Source organism: Dermacentor variabilis, chromosome 3, assembly GCF_050947875.1.
Source record: "Dermacentor variabilis isolate Ectoservices chromosome 3, ASM5094787v1, whole genome shotgun sequence".
Lineage (NCBI taxonomy): Eukaryota > Metazoa > Arthropoda > Arachnida > Ixodida > Ixodidae > Dermacentor > Dermacentor variabilis.
This window is the reverse complement of record NC_134570.1, coordinates 131,575,995-131,594,380: the sequence shown is the minus strand read 5'-3', so window position 1 is coordinate 131,594,380 and position 18,386 is coordinate 131,575,995.

Below are 18,386 nucleotides of genomic sequence, written 5' to 3'. Positions count from 1 at the left end.
CCAGGACGATCGTTCTCCGCGGCGACACCCGTCCTCACCTGTCGAAGCTACCAACATATTACATATTCAGCGCCATTGGCACTTCCGCGTCGGTAACTACACCACAGCAGCGGCACATCTTCGTGAAAGTGACAATGAGACCAAATCTCTTCGTGGCATCCAGCTGTCGAGAGTCAGCACTGCAGAAATTGGCCGACATCCATACCCTTCTGGACGGTGGGGCCCCGCGAATCCTAACAGCATATGTGGCACATTACGTCTCGGCCAGTGCCAGATGCACCATCCATCGTCTACCGCTAACTATGGCCGGAGATTAGTTTCTCATTTCCCGACGATAGCGAGTGGCTGGCGGCTTGTCGCTTTCAACAGTCTACCTCTCTCCTCCTGAGCATACGTGATTCTCAAGTTCACTGACAAATGAAAGTCGAATTGGGGCTCCAACAGGGGCATCCCTTCCAACACGAGCAGTGCAATGCGCCAAGTTTCTTAAAATTCACCAATACGCTGATGTGTGCCCTACAGCGTATCAACCAGAGGCACTGGAGGAAAGCTCAGAGTATCGCATTTGTTTTGCGCGCGCCACCGCCTGCCACGGCCGCCGGTGTTTGGGTCAGTCTTGTCACGTACTCACTCTTGTCACGGCTGGCGAACTAGAGGAGAAACGACCGAGGAAACCTGCCCGGCCCGCTGCGATGACTCACTTTGTGAAAACAACAATGCGCCGAGTCAACGGGCCAACGGCGCCAGGATGTCTACGGCGGCGACTCGTTTTGTAAGGACCACAATACGACAGTCCCCAACCGAACGGCGCCGGGATATATAAACGCAGTTGGCGGACCAGGTATTGTTAGTGGATTCGCCGTCACCGTCACGGTTTGTTTGGAGCTGTGGAACTCCTGTAATAAGGTGTTTTGCGGCGCCGTCTCATGGGTCTTAGAAGTCGCCAGTCAATGGACAGACGCGGCGGCCACTGTCTGCGGGGTCAACTCTGGGACCAAGCGGCGCCTGCTCACCTCGGTGTGGTTAGTCAAACCTTTGCGGAAGGAAGCGTGTGTGAACCCTCTCCCTCAAAGGCGGGTCGGCTACGATGACTTTCGACGCCCCGAATTGGTCGACGGTTGAACGGCCGTTTTCCCGCACACAGGGATCTAGGGAGGACAGAGTGTTTATAAGCAGCTGTTGCGCGGCTGCTGGGTGTGCATTCTTTTTCAGTGATGCTAGACTGATGAACTGTAACGTTCTCCCATGTAGATACTGTAAATAAATCCCATATTCCTCGTTCTCGATGAGAACAAGTCCTTCCCTTCGATAACGTCCTCAGCGTGGATGAGTTGGACGAGGGCACGGGCCAGCTACCATTTATTTCATGCCCGAACCCAATCCTTACAACTGGCTGACAACGGTGAGACGGGCTTTGCGACGTGGTGCCCTGTCCGCAGTGAGTGCTTGGTTCTTGCTTTGAATCTCTAGGCTTCACTTTGTGGTTGTTCAGTTTAGAACAGTAAGGAGCTGGATTGTTGATTGCTAGCTAGGTTGTGTTTACCTAGGAATGTTTAGTGAGCAGAACCAAGGCAAGAAAGCAGCAATCATGGAGTTAAAGACACTGCTGGGAGACGAATTGTTGATTGTTGGTGAGGAACTGAGCCTAGAGTTACGCAAGGAAATGCTAAAATCGGAATTATTGCAGCTGATGTCCGAACAGGCCAGTGATGAGGACATTGAAACGGGATTAAACTTTTTAAGAAAAGAGAGAAGCGAGAAAGAGAGAAAGAAGAACGGGACGGAGAGGAACGCGAGAAAGATGGCTAGTTAAGAAAAATACAACTTCAGCTTGAAAGCAAAAGTTTGGAGTTGTCCCAAGGAAATGAAGGGGCTCTGGGACGATCAAGCGAGGCAGAATCATACCGCATGGACAAGCTGTTAAAGCCATTTGAGATCGGGAACGACATAGGCTTGTTCCTAGGAAATTTTGAAAGGACTTGCGAAGTGCAAGTAGGACCTTTTGAGTCTTTGTAGATGGGTGGTCTGGCCACCTAGGCATAAACAAATCAAAGGAAAGATTGCTTATGTAATACTACTAGCATGGCTGTTTCGAAAACGTAGAAAACATTAAGATCATGCCACGCATGCCAGCGCTCGGATAAACCAGGTGAGACATGCGAAGTTCCACTAAAGGTAGTGCCCTTAATATCACAATCTTTCAGACGACTTGTGATAGACACGGTAGGGCCTCTACCAAAGACAAAGTCGGGTCACCGGCACTTGTTTACCATGCTGTGTCCGGCTACAAAGTTTCCAGAAGCAATCCCTCTGAAACAGCTCAGCTCCACTGAAGTAGTAGACGCGCGTTTGACAGTATTCGCACGAGCTGGGTTTTCAGCCGAAATTCAGGTGGATCAAGGGTCAGTATTATCCAGCGCACTGACTTCCACATTCTTACAAAACTGTGGGGCATGGTTGATACACAGTTCCGTCTATCACCCTCTGTCAAATAGTGTAGATATGTAGCATTCAGCGCTCAAGCGAGTTTTGCGGGCGCTCTGTTACAAGCACAAGGAGGACTTGGAGAATTGTGTTCCGGCCACTTTGTTTGCTTTGCGAACGATTCCTCATGAGGCTACAGGGTTCTCACCAGCAGAACTAGTGTATGGAAGGACACCCCGTTCTCCACTGGGAATGTTAAGAGAGATGTAGGAGGAAAGAAGAGAGAGTCTAACAGTGGTAGAATACGTGCTAAATCTGCTGGAATGGCTAAGTGCAACCCAAGAACTAATCCAAAAGAACATGTGAGTAGTTCCAAAGAACGACAAGTTCTTTTATGACAAGAATGCGAGGCTTTGCACATTTAACGCCGGAGACTAGGTAATGATCCTCAAACGCTCAAGAAAGAACGAGCTTGAAGTTCACTGGGACGGACACGTTAAAGTGTCGCACAAACTTTCAGATACTAACTACGCTCTGAAAATACCCGGTCGCAGAAAGGAAGTGAGGATATTCGAGTGCAATTTGATGAAGCCGTACGTAGAGCAGAGCGGAATCGTTGACTGTACCATCAAGGAGCAGGACGACACTAGTACCAAGTTTAATGAGTAGAAGGCGACCTCCAACTCGGAAATCAGCCTTGAATAAGTGGTAAAACACTCGGTAAGCTGGCACGCTCTCAGACCCGAACGGCTAAATGAGCTAAAAGGGATGTTGGAGGAATATCTTGACAGATTCAGAGATCAGCCGGGTAGAACCGAACTAGTAACGCATGAAATAGAGCTTACCTCATCCGAACCCGTAAGATCAAAGCCTTACAGGGTTTCTCCATGACAGAGAGAAAATATGGAGGTAGAGATGCAGCGTATGCTAGCATTGGGAGTTATTGAGCCTGCTGATTGTGACTACACGTCACCGCTAATACTTGTAGAAGCCCTTAATAAGGACCCTCGTCGTGTCTTGATTACAGGAAGTTAAATTCCATCACTAGGGATCAGCTGTACCCGATACCCAACATTGAGGAACGAATCGAAAGTGTTAGCGGCGCTAAATAGATTTACGCTATAGATCTCTTGCGGGGATACTGGGAAGTTGCCCTTTCAGAGAGTACCAGCCGCTATGCCGCATTTATCTCGCCTGTAGGCACTTTTCGCCCTCTCACCCTCAGCTTCGGGCTCAAGAACGCATCGTTTAGCTTTTGTAAGTTAGTGGATATTGTCCTAAAAGAGTTCGCCTTGCCATATCTTGATGATGTAGCAATTTTTTTGACAACTGGGGACAGCACGTATGGCATCTCAAACACGTTTTCTCATGGTTGCGGGAAGCCGGCTAAACGATGACGGCGGAGAAGTGCAGGTTTGGCTGCTCGCAGGTTACTTATCTGGGCCATGTTGCCGGCCACGGCACGAGACGGCCGGCTGAGCTGAAAATAGCTACGATTAGAGTTTTCACAGCCGCACACGAAAACAGACATTCGTTCATTTTTGGGCCTTGTGGAGTACTATCAACGGTACATTCACAATTACTCGCAAATAGCAAGTCCTCTAACGGACGCCCTCCGAAAGGGAGCACCGAGTAACGTGCACTAGGATAAGGACAAAGAGAATGCTTTCCAAGCTTTGAAAATATTTCAGAACACAGTAAACGTTCTGGAAATAAGGGCGCTTTAAGTTTGACGCTATTAAAGGTACAAAAATACCTTATGAAGAACACACACAGTTTTTCTGCCCATATACGAAAGCAAGCTTGCGTCTCGCGTAAACGAAGAGCTATTAATATTACAACGTGGAGTATTGCGCCCAGAGATCTTATTTGACAAGTCAATGGCAACAATACAAGCACGAATTCGCAGATACGTCAGTAGCCGCAACACGCGAAGTTGTCGGCATGCTGCGGCTACTGGCGTTTTATCCCCGATACGTGACGCAGAACTTTAGAAATCCACATAAATATTAGCGTGTACACTTGGCTCCGACTATACAGATCAAACAGTGAGCAATATTTACTACATTTTCTTGCTTGTGTACTTTGAAAGGACGCGAACGAGCACTATGCAGGCAACCTAAAGACCAACAACACATTCCAACGGCTGTCAGGCTGCGTTCTTTAGCACAAGCACAACGTCAAGACCCAGATGGCAAGTAAACGACGTTTTAAGCGAATTCATCGAGCCCATGCAATTATGCTTGCAGCTCCGCACATAGAATTTGACGCAAGACTACGTCCATAAAGCGACACGGAGAGTTCGCGAGCATTGAAACCGTCGCCGCAGACATTATGCAGTTCCGTCGCTTTCCGCGCAGTACGTCCATTAATGTCAATATTACGGCATTACTTGTGATACACGATTGAAGAAACACAAAAATATAACCCAGTTTCACTGAACGGAACGCGAAATTCAGGAGGGAAATCCCTGTCTTACTCAACGCACGTTGGCAGCGCGTCCGCGGTCTGGAAGGAATATGACTGCCGCGACCCACTGTTGCCGGCATGGCGCGCACCTTTGCGGTATTATGAAATATTTTCCAGTCACTCTAGTATAAAGTATTGCGGTGCAATACCTGTAGTTAACAGTTCCCGCCTGACACAACGCTCGACCGTACCCCGTGTGAATGCGAACCTCATTAATTTAACTGCAATGGCACGCACAGCGCAAGAGACCCGACGTGTACATGCAAGCGGGAAGCTGATCGAGCTATCTATCAGGCTGCCAACAACTCACCTCCAGACAAACCCAAAACCAAGACACCGAAAACAATGACGGTGTCATTGACTCTTCTACCACCTGCCAAGTATTCAGCCCGGACATTCACCCACCGATTCAGCACGCTGGAACACACAACACCAACAGATCCACAAACTACTGCTTCACCGCTCACTCATTTGGGTCGCACCCCATTTCTAGAAAGAATAGCACACACCCAACCGCATTATATAACCGCATAACGCGCGCGTAATTTGCTGCATAGACCTCACAAATGGACGCCCACTTAGCTGCCACTGAACGGGGCTCGGTATGATAGAGAGACTGCTCTCCTTAATCCAACCTTAGCTGACGTACCTGAAAACTGGAGATAGCTCTGATATAAACAACATGTTCCATGCAGCTACAGGCGACATGGGTGGCATCGGCTCGGAGTTAAGGGGCCGAATTAAAGTAGGTGCGAGCTAAAGCTTCCTCATAATAGTTATTTTACTGAATGTGTTCTTTATATTGGAATGAGAACGGCGACTGAGAAGACGAAGGAGTTCGCGGGCATCGGTCCATCCGCGCTAGCAGCTACCCACGGAGTCGGCAATGGGAAGGCTTCATTTCCTAAACTTTAACCACAACACGCTATTTACGACGCATGCGCACAGTAAGCGCTCAGCGTCATGAAAAACAGCACATTAATTTTTGCGATATAATAGTTTGCTTCGCGCAACCTGCATTGTCGCTACCTCGCTATCTTGCATGATTGGGACCTAATAGAATTTGTTGTTGGGCTAGTTGTTAGATTCTTGCGTGGAATAATAAGCGCGGACGGGACAGTCAGACAGACAAGAGACAGGCGCTACCTCCCAACTGAATTTCATTAAAAGCCACATGCGTAAATATACTATACACGCAAGATGGGTGGCAGACCGCACCGTGCATATAAGGCCGCACGTATCATGTGATCTTGAAAAGCATGCAATCGGAAAAAAACACATCAAAGAAGTATTCCTAGAAACATTTCTTCTTAGCTGCGTAAGAATACCAACGTGTAACTTATATGCGCTTTTTCTTTTTTCCTGATGTGATGTGAGTCCTTCAGCTCTCGCGAAAGCGGGTCACCACTCTTGCTCAGAATTGGGATGCCAGATAGTAACGGCTCACATGAGCAATCTCTATACCGGAAGTTATATTGTTTTATTGTTCTAGCATTGTGCAGCCCACTCGACGGGTCTACTAGACAAGGCGTTGACGCACTAAGCGTTACGCTGTGTAATGGCACGGGTAGACCAGTCCTGATTCCAGTGCGTAATGTACGTCGTCGCAAGGGCTAGAAATAATAACAATATTACGGATTCCACGGATGTGACACCTCAGCATCTTCGGGGCTCTGCGAAGCGTTATTCATATTGACCAACATGCTTGTGTAAGGCGAGAAAAGTGTTTGTGACGACAGCAGCAAGACGAAGTCGGCGGCGACGACGATGGTATAACGACTACTGAAATGGCATGATGGCTTACTTTTTGAATTCCAGCGAAAAAAAAAAAAAACGTTACACCCTGTTCCTTTACAGCCTACGCCAATACTGAATGAAGTGCAGTGTCATTGGGTAATATTAGTGGCCTCTCGCAAATTTATTCCCATGTTCGCACTTATTATCATGATCGTCAGCCTATTTTATGTCCACTGCAGGACGAAGGCCTCTCCCTGCGATCTCCAGTTACCCCATTCCTGCGCCAACAGATTCCACCCAGTGCCTCTGAATTTTCTCATTTCGTCACCCCACCTAGTCTTCTGCCGTCCTCGACTGCGCTTTTTTTGACAGCCATTCTGTAACCCTAATGCTCCACCAGCTATCTAACCTACGTATTACATGACCTGCCAGGCTCCCTTCTTTTCTCTTGATGTCGATTAGAATACTGGCCATACCCGTTTGCTCTCTGATCAATACCGCTCTCTTCCTGTCTCTTAATGTTACGCCTAATATTCTTCGTTCCATCGCACTTTGCGCGGTACTTGTTCTCGCGCTTTGTCAATCTTTAAATTTCTGCCCCATATGTTAACACCGGTAGAATGCATTGATCGTACACTTTTCTTTTCAATGACAGTGATAAGCTTCCACTCAGAATCTGACCAATGTCTGACGTATGCACTCCAACTCATTTATATTCTTCTGTAAATTTTCTTCTCATCATCAGGGTCCCCTGTAAGTAATCGCCCTAGGTAAACGTACTCATTCACACACTATAGAGGCTGACTGGCGATCCTCAGCTCTTGTTCCCTTGCCAGTCTATTGAGCATTATCTTTCTCCTTGCATATGGACCTTCAACCCAGCTCTTACACTTTCTCTGTTAAGGTCCTCAATCATTTGTTCTAACTCGTACCCAGCGCTGCTGAACAGGACAATGTCATCTGCATACCAAAGGTTGCTAAAATATTCGCCGTTGATCCTCACTCCCAAGCCTTCCCACTTTAATAGCTTGAATACTTCTTCCAAACATGCAGTGAATAGCATTGCAGATATTGTTTCCTTAACTTACCACTTTCTACATAGGTATCTTTCTACTTTTAGAGAATTGAGGTAGGTGCGGAATCTCTGTAGATATTTTCTAAGATATTTACGTAACCCTCCTGTACTCGTTGATTCCATAATTACCCTATGACTGCTGGTATCTCTACTGAATTCAATGGCTTTTCCTTATCTGTGAAAACCGTATAGAGAGGCTGAATGTAGTCCCCAGGTTTCTCGATTACCTGACTGATGACGTCGATATGATCCATTCTTGAGTATCCCTTCCTGAAGCCAGCCTGCTCTCTTGGTTGACAGAAGTCCCAGGTTGCCCTTATTCTAGTGGCGCGTCAAGTAGCGTTTCAGAAGTTATTAAGTCAGGCTGTGAAAAAAAAAAAACACACGACGTAAGCGTGCATGACAGGCACCCCGGGTGAAATCCTTCTCAAGGGCTTCGTCGGCGGAAATGCATGATACCAGTCCAGATGTCGAAGATGGGAATTGTAGACGCCATGTCGGGGCGCGCGTGATCCTAGAGACTCGCAAGTGTAGCTCAGCTTTGGCTTCTGGTCCCGAACAGCGTGCCTGCAAATCCAAGCTCGGGAACCACCTTGCTGAGAAAGAATCGAGCCTCATGCGGCAACAATATTGCACGAGTGAAAAATTACAGGTGAAATCCATCTGGGCACCCGATGCTGATGCTCTCAATTCGTTGTATAGTTATTGAACGAAAAATAAAATGAGGCGGATTGAAATTTACAGAGATAGTTTGTGGACTGGATCTTTTCGCCGCTTAGGTCCTAGAATTTCCTACAAAGATCGCTAAAGTAAACTGTGGCGCTAGATCGCATAGCTAGCTACCATGGCAATGATCGTTAGCGATTGTATTTGTCTGATCTTCGGGCTTTTGGCTTGATTTGCTGCGCTGTCTGTGCATTTATTAGCCTAAATTTTGCTGCAGTATCGTATCTCCTAACGCTAAATGCAGTGATACTACTCTGCGCAGACGCATAATCACTGAGAAATGTTACATCTACAACGCAATATTTCGTTGAAGGTAACCAACGTCTAAAGTCACAAAGTCATGCGAGCCGAGGGAAAAGTTTGGGTTGCGCTAACAATCATTCCCATGCTGGCTGAACGGTCATGAGTGCAGCTCCCATAGACACTTGCGCCACAATTAGGTCTGATAATTATTATGGGAACATCTGTGCTTAGGGTACCTTAGCCAAGTAAGTTCCTGGGTGAGGTGGCACCAATTCATGAATGGGAAATGCAAAAGAAACGTATACATGTGAACACGATTTCATTAGCACACACTTTGAATGTCACGTATGCTGACGACTTTCAATAGCGGCTACGCATGTGTCTAAGGCAAAGTCGTACCTTATGAAATAAAAAAAAAAACACCAGTTCTAAGTGAGCAATCGTCTTGTCGTCCTCCTTGTCTTGGTATTCTTTTTGTGCTCGCATACTTCCTGTTCGTGAAATATCCACACGCATTGTAGAATATGTGGAGCGGCCCTGCTCGACGCGCATCCAGAAGTAAGAATTGTGGAAACCGTTCAAATGAGTGAAGCAAAGAAGCCACGAGGAAACACAGAACGCGGCTCCAATCAAAATGAGGAATCTTTTTCTTCTTAAGTTTCGCCGTCACTACATTGTGAAGGGCATTCTAGTAGAATATATTCTATTATACTATACCCCCAGCGCACTCTTTAGTGATAGTAGGACCGCAACGGCGCGCCAATTCCCCCGCGTCGATGCAGCTCCGAGCAGAATATGTAGAGACGCTTCGTGTCTCTTGGTGAAGCGAACTATACGAAACAGTTTCAAAGCTTAGCAGCCGTACTCCATCACCGAAGTTTCGCTAGCAGAAGTCCGATATGGATCCGTCATATGCACAAGACGATCAAACGAACGATCACAAGAAAAACAGCCACAAGGTGCATTTAGTAAACACATTGCAAACATAGCAGTACTTCCAATGCTACCCGTCGTAACGAATCCTCCCGCGCTACACAACCTCCAATACCTTTCCGGCTACACAAGCCATGACGACGAAACGCCTCCTTCTCCCGACACTGCTCTACCCTTCCTTTTGCACGCCTTATAAAAACTACTCTACACAACTGGACAGGTTTTCGTTCTCGCCAATGCAGAAAGGCAGCTGTTCTGTGCTTCCATGTGATACCGCGTGCGGAGCCTACTGGGTGAGAAGCCCGACCGCGTCTAATACAGAGAATCTTTCGCATTATTGCCTTTCTAAATCCAGCTCACACTACCGTATAATACAGAAACTCCGCAGTGGCTGTCAGCTTTGGGTGTCTGTGCTCCGAAAGAGAGAGACAGAGAAGCTTTATTTCCTGACGACTCTTTGTCTAAGTTTACTCATGGAAACCCTTTCACCGCCATCGAGTATGTTTTAATGCGATTAGCATTACTTACATCTTTGAGGCACAATAAAACCTTTTATCTGTGTGGCCTCTTACGCGGGCACACTAACGCAATTAACTTGTCTACTAGACTGGGCCGCTACACGTGTGCTCAGGGTCGTGACGCCGTCGTGGTCGCTCCATCGTCGTCCGTCCGTCCATCGGATAGTGTCATCTTATGTGCCGAGGCGTAGGTAGTACCATGTGATATTTTGTAGAATCGCAAGGAGGTCAATTGGCTCACCGGCGATGACTTGAACTTTCTAAGCATTCACCGTGGCCACCTTCAGCATTTGCGTGAACAAAGGCATCCACCACTTTTTGTCACAAATGCGAACTCTATAGTTGTCTGTGGCTCAATAGGCTTGATCTATCTCACATACAGCAGTTATAGCTATTGAGGAGGAGGAGGAAAAACTTTATTTGCTCTAATTGGTTAGAAATTAGCGGTGGCAGATAGCTATTGAACACTCTTGGTTGTAGAAAATTCACCTTCTCGTGCGCTGTACGCGACCGCTGCTTCACAAAGCACGTAGGTTCAATGCTGGCATGGTTGGTAGCTATTGTTGCTACACTACTGTCCTTCCATTTGACGAGAAGAACCTCACCGACTGGGTCCAAAAAAAAAACGGCAAAACTCTCATGATTTTCTTGTCATTTCCTTCTGAGTTGGCAGAGGCCACTTCAGGCGCCTATTCTCGTGAAGAGTGCATGTAGTCGTAAATCCCTTATCACGCAGTATAAGGCAATTCTGACTAGTAAAATAATGTAGAAAAAGACAATGTGGTCACTGTGATCGGAAGTTGCCTCAAGGAGAGAGAGAGCCAGGCGAGTTCACAGATGTTTATGTGAGCTCGAGGATTTCGAACAGCAGGTGTCAAAGGCATAACAATAACCATCAGCACTGCGCCTCATCGAATTTTTGTAACCAAAATGAAGCGGCTGGTCTCGCATAACTAGTTTGGAAGGGCGGTGCCATAAGCATTTCACCATAGACGTGTCTATAGAAAGGTTTCGTTGAAAAATTCCATGCTGCTGAAATTGCAGGCTCAGATCGTTCAAGAGCGGACCTAGTTCGAACATTCGCTCAATTGTTTCCTAGGTCGGGTCGTCATGGTCAGCTAGGTGCATGAACTTTAGTATCCTACGCAACCTATTTCAGGTCATGCACATAGCGAAGATGTTGGAGCACCGTACTTAGCTAATTCACTAGTAGGGCTTCTGACGCGGGAGACTATGGCATACAGAAAGAAAAAGAATACCGATGAAGCTTTTCACATCCTCCATGTTGAGGGAAAAGCCGTGTTCATTTTTTCTGCTTTGTATAGTTGCCAGTCTGTATGATTATATGTCTAAGTATTTCATCATCAAAGATGCTCCTGAAGATTTGGATCGCTGAATAACCGCCGTATAGAGCTCTAAAATGGCCTTGCGTTCTATATTTCCGGGTCAGTTGAATTTGACCAGGTATACTCAGGTTCATTTATGTTGCACTTAACAGCAGGGACATTTTCTCGCCACAACACGGGACGCACTCGTCAGCTTCTTCTTCCATACGACACCACTGAACTTCCAGTGTGCCTGTATCAGGTAAAAAAAATTCACCGACAATTACGATACTCCCTAATGCGAAATTTGAGTGCAGCTCAATACGCATTTTCGTTTCACGATATACTGAGGCAAACAATTTCAGAGCGACATGCAGCGGAGTCGGCAATCGTCGAAAATCTTATCGGCGGATCAAGCGCGTCGGCTTTGATACATGACTCGTGGAAGGCTCCAATGTATTCGCTCGTGGCGCCTGGCTTCTAGAAAGTACTACACGATTCGTGTAGCGCATACAATCAGGTTAGACAACGATCGCAAACCATGGCAATCGAAAGAAGCGCGAATGAGACCAAACCAAGCAAACCAAACAAGCGTCAGCAAGAGGTGGCGAGAGCAGACAATAGTACGAAACGAGCGGTCGGGCTGAGGCCAGATACCAGTACGCGTGGAGCGGTCGGATGGGTCCGCATGACATCAGTTTCCCGCACGCACGTCACTGAAGGGGCCGCTCTCACTCGCCTCCGTTCGCGGCTCGCATCTTTCTTCCCAAGCTCCACCATTCGCTCTTTTATCTTTCGCTGTACTCGTTCGCTCAGATACGCCGCCGACGCCGACGCTCGCCGCAGGAAGGGGCGCTCATGAGCTGCGCTCTAAATAATACCTGAACTTGATTAAAACAACTTATAACGCTTTCATGGCTACACATATGAAACTGTTTCTTTCGAGGGGTGAAGTAATGGCAGCGGTATCAAGCATGCGCCACGTAAAGAGCGCCGCGGAATATTCGAAGCAATATACGAGTTCATCGACTGTTAAGGGCGTGGAAAAACATTCGGCAATACCGGCGCAAGCTGATACACAGATTCAAATGGCAGGCCGCCTGCCCACCCACCGCATCGCCGCCCCCCGGCCGTTCGCACACTTGTCCGATTCTCCCCGTTTTGGCTTCACTACATAGTGCAGCGCCACTGCGGCCGAGAAGAAGAAATAAATAACTTGTGGCCTTGTTGGCCTCGCCGCCACAAATACCGAACACTGGAAATACGCAAAGTGTCCGCATTATTGCAATCGCAATAAACGAAAAAATTCCTTACCAGAAACATCATTTACTCTCAATAGGGCACATGTATGGCACCCACAATTATCTCTAGACTGGTGATGAGCCTCCAACCTCTGCTAGATGTGGTGAAAGGTTCACCGTCCTCCATGTTTTGCTAGAATGCCAGGAAGCAGAAACTCCACGTAAAAAGTAGTTCCCTTCAGCTTACAGAGAGCATATTCCTCACGATCCGGCAATGTTCCTTCGATCAGGGATATTTTATTGCGACAGCAGTTATATGGACCCTCTAGGCGCAATTCCGCCATCAGCGACCCCGTCGCCGTAAGGTTCCGTATAAAGTCCAAGGGCGATATCACCGTCGCCACGCGCCCTAGTTATGTTCGAGTGAAGGCGTGCCCGTGGAGCCGACGTGGCTAATCTCGCCCGCTTGAAAAAGAGGTAAGCGGGGAGGAAGCGCGCCGTCTTCCATCGCGCGCGAGGCACCCAACGTTTCAAGGCAGAGGAGGAATGGGAGGGACGGGCCACATTTTACTCCGTATGCAACTGCGTATGTGGCGGCTGCGCGCGGGCGCGCGGCCGTATTTTCAGGGCGATCTGCGTTGGGAGCAGTGTGTGCTGCGTCGACGGCTTGTAGATTTGTGCGTGCTGCATGTTTTCGGCGCTTGAGCACGAAGGTCACTTCGCTCGCTGCTGCCACGCTTACGGACGCCAGCGTTTTAACAACGAGTGCCCACTGTTCAGTGCGATGTGTTCATGTTTGCTGTGAGCTCTGACACAGCGGTTGTTAATTTAGTTAGCGAGCGAGTGTTTACAAGTTGATACGACCGATAAAGGTACTATCCTTACTTCGTCATCATCATCATCATCAACAGCATCATCAGCTTGGTTACGTCCACTGCAAGGCAAAGGCCTCTCCCATACTTCTCCAACTACCCCGGTCATGTACTAATTGTGGCTATGTCGTCCCTGCAAACTTCTTATTCTCATCCGCTCACCTAACTTTCTGCCGCCCCCTGCTACTCTTCCCTTCCCTTGGAATCCAGTCCGCAACCCTTAATGACCATCGAGTATCTTCCCTCTTCATTACATGTCCTGCCCATGCCCCCCTCCCCATTTCTTTTTCTTGATTTCAACTAAGATGTCACTAACTCGCGTTTGTTTCCTCACCCAATCTGCTCTTTTCTTATCCCTTAATGTTACACCCATCATTCTTCTTTCCATAGCTCGTTGCGTCGTCCTCAATTTAAGTAGAACCCTTTTCGTAAGCCTCCAGATTTCTGCCCCATAGGTGAGTACTGGTAAGAAATACCTCTTATACACTTTTCTCTTGAGGGATAATGGCAACCTGCTGTTCATGATCTCAGAATGCCTGCCAAACGCACCCCAGCCGATTCTTATTCTTATGATTATTTCCGTCTCATGATCCGGATACGCAGTCATTAGCTGCCCTAAGTAGATGTATTCCCTTACCACTTCCAGTGCCTCGCTACCTATTGTAAACTGCTGTTCTCTTCCGAGACTGTTAAACATTACTTTAGTTTTCTGCAGATTAGTTTTTAGACCCACTCTTCTGCTTTGCCTCTCCACATCTGTGAGCATGCATTGCAATTGGTCCCCTGAGTTACTAAGCAAGGCAATATCATCAGGGAATCTCAAGTTACTCCATTAACTTTTATCCCCAATTCTTCCCAATCCAGGTCTCTGAATACCTCCTGTAAACACGGTGTGAATAGCATTGGAGAGATTGTATCTCCCTGCCTGGCGCCTTTCTTTATTGGGATCTTGTTGCTTTCATTATGGAGGACTACGGTGGCGGTAAAGCCGCTATAGATATCTTTCAGTATTTTTACATACGGCGAGTCTATATCCTGATTCCGTAATGCCTCCATGATTGCTGAGCTTTCGACAGAATCAAACGCTTTCTCGTAATCAATAAAAGCTATATATATAGGGCTTGGTTATATTCTGCACATTTCTCTATCACCAGATTGATAGTGTGAATATGGTCTATTGTTGTGTAGCCTTTACGGAATCCTGCCTGCTCCTTTGCTTGACAGAAGTCTAAGGTGTTCCTGATTCTATTTGCGATTACCTTAGTAAGTACTTTGTAGGCAACGGACAGTAAGCTGATCAGTCTATAATTTTTCAAGTCTTTGGCGTCCCCTTTCTTATGGGTTAGGATTTTGTTAGCGTTCTTCCAAGATTCCGGTACGCTTGAGGTCAAGAGGCATTGCGTATAAAGGGTGGCCAGTTTCTCTAGAACAATCTGCCCATCATCCTTCAACAAATCTAATGTCACCTGGTCCTCCCCAGCTGCCTTCCCCCTTTGCATAGCTCCCAAGGCTTTCTTTACTTCTTCCGGCGTAACTTGTGGGATTTCGAATTCCTCTAGGCTATTCTCTCTTCCATTATCGTTGTGGGTGCCACTGGTACTGTATAAATCTCTATATAACTCCTCAGCCACTCGAACTATCTCCTCCATATTAGTAATGATATTGCCGGCTTTGTCTCTTAACGCATACATCTGATTCTTGCCAATTCCTAGTTTCTTCTTCACTGCTTTTTTTACTTACTGTTTTTGCTTTTTTACTTTCACTTTTAACTTTTTTTTACTTTTTAGACAGCCTTACTTCGTATGGCTGTCTGATAATTTGCTATCCCAATCAATAATTCGCCTTTCGGGTGAAACTACTTTATACACCAAATCAATTTGACACTTTTGTGTTGATTTTGGTTTACTGAAAGTGATCAGCACTAGAGATTCGTAGCGCATCCTCTTGCAAGAGGCTGCTGCGATAGGATTGTTTTGTAACGTACATGCTTCCCGGCCCTTCGTTTGAAGGGCTCTGGAAATTCCATAGTGCTTCTTCAATATTTTCACCAATGACATGGTGTAGTTTATTTTACCCTCCCTTCTAACTGTATATTTTGTTTGTAATACATTTCATTGATCCTTTACATAATTTTATTACATAGACCTTTTACGGACGTTATATCAACTGTTTTTCAGGACCCTCTACAGTCATGTCACAACCAAATGTCGTAAGTCTATACTGCATTGCCAACTCATTAACTGTGCGCTTTTTCGGCCATACTTGGCCCTTACGTCACAAAGCGAAAAATTCATCATCACTACATGTTTATTATCAAAGCTAGGGCTTATGCAACAACAGCGTTCGTCCAAATAATAAACTCGCATTAAAAAACGTGGCCATCCGGACGCTTCATAAATATTACAAAGTGCCCACCGGCGCAAGCACAACAGGGGCACATGTGCTACATCGGCGTCGCGAGTGTTGGGTGACGAGTCGGAGAACGGGACCGAGCAGAAAGATGAGAGCTCCGAGCGGCATGCCTAGCCGACTTTGCCGCCATAAGACGATGGTTTCCGCTGGCTCCTACGCTGTGGTGGAATGTTGCACGACGACCTTTTCTTGAAGCTGGAGCCTGAACAAGATCACCAACCAACTTCGCCTCTTCTGCGGCCGGGATCCAGTCACTGTCGGGAGTGTCCGTCTCGGTTCCTTGAGGAGGCTCTTCTTCAGTGACCACGACTTCCGTGTTGTTCTCCATGACACTTCTGCAGCAGCAGCAACAAAGCATAAAGTCATTCCTCTCCGCCATGCGTGCGTTTAATGTAAAAACCACTGAACTCGAGCACCAATAAACGAAATTTGAAGGCAGCATGCAAGAGGGAGACTGTATACTAAGTGAATAAACTATGTGAGGGGATTAAGGTGCCCCTTGCAACTAACCATATCACCAAAGTAAGTTTTTCAGCGTGTGAATTGGCTTTTCATTTTAAGCATGCGGTGCATTTCGTGCTTGGGGCCTATTTATTATTTTATTATCTGGTTTGCAATGCCATACTGGTCATAAATTTTTCTAGTAGCTGAGATGTATTCACGTTAACACTCATTTCCCTGGTGTCACACCGTCTAACTCCATCTCCCTGGCGTTGGCTACTCCCTTCGTGCGATGTCTCTTCCAACGCTGTCGGCATGCTCTCACGTTAGTTACCTGCTGCTGACTTCCACGCGCATTCGAATCTGACCTTTGTCTGCTCCGACAGACCGAGTCCAAGCGAATATTTTGCGATTGGTTCGCGTACTTCACTGCGATCTCCTGCTCTTAACTCTGTCGCGACACAAAAATACATGGTTATACTTGTACTGCACGACAACACGCCAGCGTTACTTTCGGCGTAAATTTCACATGAACGAATAGAAATAAATCAGAGTGCATATTTCTGCATCCACACCCACCAGTGTATCTGTTTCCTGCTATTTCGGTTCGAACATGCAACGGCACAAACACAAGCCGGCGCTAGCAACGGTGTGCATGTAAAGGCTAAACTTAGCTCTTGTGATCGTGCATCCACCCCGCGACAAGAGCTCCTGACCCACGTCATAGGGCTTAAATTTGCAGTTATATGTGAGCATTTCCCGGCATGACAAGGGCTACTGTGGCTTCTTCCACCACAATCACTAGCATAAGTCGCGACGTTGCCGGACATTACCCTCTACGGACATGCCACAAGCGGGCACGTCACGACGACGCCATTAGGCCGCCGCACAGTGCCTATACTGTCTGATTGCTACCTGCGCACCTCCTCAGCGCCTGCAAAGTCAACGCGGCCTTTCCACTGCATTGATTGCTTTGTGGTTGCCTCTTTGTAAGGGACAAATTATCTTTTTGATATGCGAAATTTTTCCTCAAGCATAAGAAAAAAGGGGAGTCTGGCAGCACCACTGTGGCCGAGAAGAAGAAATAAATAACTTGTGGCCTGTTAAAGTGCTTGCTCGCTGTTATCGCGCATGCCTTGCATTACGCTGTTTCATCTTCTGTATCTGTACCCACGGAAGCCACGGGGCGATGGCGTTATGGTGCTTGTACATACGGCTGGCAATAGACGTCGAGGGCGCTTCTTCTGCGTGCCGTCGAGAACTGCGCGTGCCCTTCGTGTTCCTTCATCGCCGATAGCTGGGCCGCTTGGTCGCTGCAGCACGCAGCAACACGACATGGTGTCAGGAAGTTAACCTATCCACCCAACTGCGTACGGAAACAAGACGTCGGCAAGCAGGAAGCGCCATGGCTTCTACAGTGCACGGCCTTGAAGAATCCCCACAGCTGGACTTCGACAACACGTCAGAGTGGCCAGCGTGGATACAGACGTTCGACGGCTATCGCTACGCATCGGGCCTGAACGAGCGTTCGGATGAGGAGCAAGTGCGTGCTTTGCTGTCAAGCTGTCAAGCTCGAGACATCTTTTCTACTTTCAACTGTTCGGTCGACGAAGCAAAGTTCAACGTCGTCAAAAAGGGTTTCGACCAGTACTCCATAAAGGAGCGCAACTTGTTGTACGAAAGCACTCGCTTCCACAAGAGACAGCAGGTGCCCTGAGAATCCTTTGACCACTTCATGACACCTCTACACGTTCTGGCAGACAGGTGCGACTTCGACTCCAAGGACCGCCTCGTCAGGGACCGTGTTGTAGTCGGCCTGCGATACGATAAGCTTTCTAAATCTTTTCAAATAACCGGCAAGTTGACTCCTTCATCGAGTCAAGCGAAAGCACCGGCTGAAGGAAACGGTCCAGATGCAACAAGAAGACCTTCGCGGATCTAAAGGCATCAGCGACGGTTCCACTTCCCCG